Source organism: Protobothrops mucrosquamatus, unplaced genomic scaffold (genome assembly GCF_001527695.2).
Source record: "Protobothrops mucrosquamatus isolate PMUCROS unplaced genomic scaffold, P.Mucros_1.0 scaffold288, whole genome shotgun sequence".
Classification (NCBI taxonomy): Eukaryota; Metazoa; Chordata; class Lepidosauria; order Squamata; family Viperidae; genus Protobothrops; species Protobothrops mucrosquamatus.
Window position 1 is genome coordinate 25,166 of NW_015386632.1, and position 1,574 is coordinate 26,739.

Consider the following 1,574-nt stretch of genomic DNA (forward strand, 5'->3'; position numbering starts at 1 on the left):
GCTTCTTGAGGAGGGGCCTCACAACGGCCTCTTTAAGGGCCGCAGGGAAGACACCCTCCTGCAGAGAAGCGTTCACAATTCCCTGGAACCAGGCTCGTGTACCCTCCCGAGCTGCCAGTACCAGCCAGGAGGGACACGGATCCAACAAACATGTGGTTGCATTGAGCCTCCCCAGGACCCTGTCCACGTCCTCGGGCGAGACAGAGTCAAACTCCTCCCATTCAATCGTCTCAAGACCTGCTTCCGTCTCCTCCCCCTGGGCCAACCAGTCGGAGTCCAAGCCTTCTCGGATCCGCGCGACTTTGTCATGCAGATATTGAGCGAAATCCTCGGCCCTCCCCTCCAGGGCCATGTATACACATACATGGAATACACATATACCTGAATACCACCTAACCCTATACCAGGGCTTTTCAACTGGTGGTACGCGTACTACCAGTGATACTTTGGCACGTGGCACGTGGTACGCGATTGTCCTAGAGAAGTGTAGCGGGGAAGGGGAATGAGCTGAAGTGACCCAAGCCTGAGGGAGAGGCAGCTGTAGCTGCAGGACTGTCGGGGCTTGGCAGAGTGCTGGCAGGGCTCCAGCTGATTGGCTCCAGCTGATTGGCGCTTCTGGAAGCAGTGCGGAGCTGGAGGTGAACTTGAGAAAAAGGGAGGGAGGAGAGGAGAGAATATAAAAGGAGGTGGTTTTGGTGGGAAAGGGGAAAAAAAGACAACAGGGAAAGAGAAGGGGACGGAGAAGAAGCTATGGAAGGAGAGCTCGGCAGGCAGGGAGGAAAAAGAGACAGGGAAGAAGCAGCAGCTGTTGCTGGAAGAAAAGTTCCCCTGGTTGGTTTTCTCCAGCCAGGAGAATGCAATCAGCACTGGTGAAATGAAAAACTGGGAGACGAGCATGTCAGAAAGGAGGTTGGTTTATTTCAGAAGCCAGTAGGTTCCTGGTCAGCTGGCAGCTTGAATGGATTACCAGAAGGATTTTTATACAGTTTTTACAGTGTTTTGTAATTCAGAGGCTCAGTTTGTGTGCTTTGGTTTTGGGATATTTTAGTCTGTTTCACAAAGGCTACCAATGAGTCCAAAGTGTTGGCTTCCGTAGGTTTAATCCCTTTAAACAAATGTAATTAGTTTTTCCCAGTGCTTTTTTTCTAAAAAAAAAAAAAAGGTGCCAGAACTCACACACGTCATACAACCCGCCTTGCCTACCCTACAAGCCTCCATCCCAAAAAGTTGCCGGAACTCCGTTCTGGGCGTTCTATGACAAAAAAAGCCCTGGTTTTACCCCCTATCTTGAGTCTGTCTATGGCTTTTAGCAAGTTTTCTCTGTAGATAAACAGACTTAAACAGACACACCTGAGGCAGCTTAAAGAAAAAAAACGTAGTCAGTGTTTCTTTATTCTTGGAGGCTTGTGTGAGCCTTTCTTCCTTTGCACTTGATTCCTGTGTCTTTAGGGGTACAATGAAGGGACTGGGGGTGGTGCATTCTTACTACACTGTGGAAAGAGAGCCCAGAAGGCAGGGAGGAAGAAGAGGAGAGGGAGAGAGGAAGAAAGGCCGACCAGCCAGCTGGTAGTGGT

At 50.1% G+C, this 1,574-nt stretch overlaps 1 protein-coding gene across 1 annotated transcript in view; it reads right to left on the bottom strand.

Annotated features, from left to right (window-relative positions):
* Positions 1-1,574, bottom strand: part of NDP (norrin cystine knot growth factor NDP) — a 24,897-nt gene that overhangs the window by 9,099 nt on the left and 14,224 nt on the right. The gene's annotated exons all lie outside the window — the stretch shown is intronic.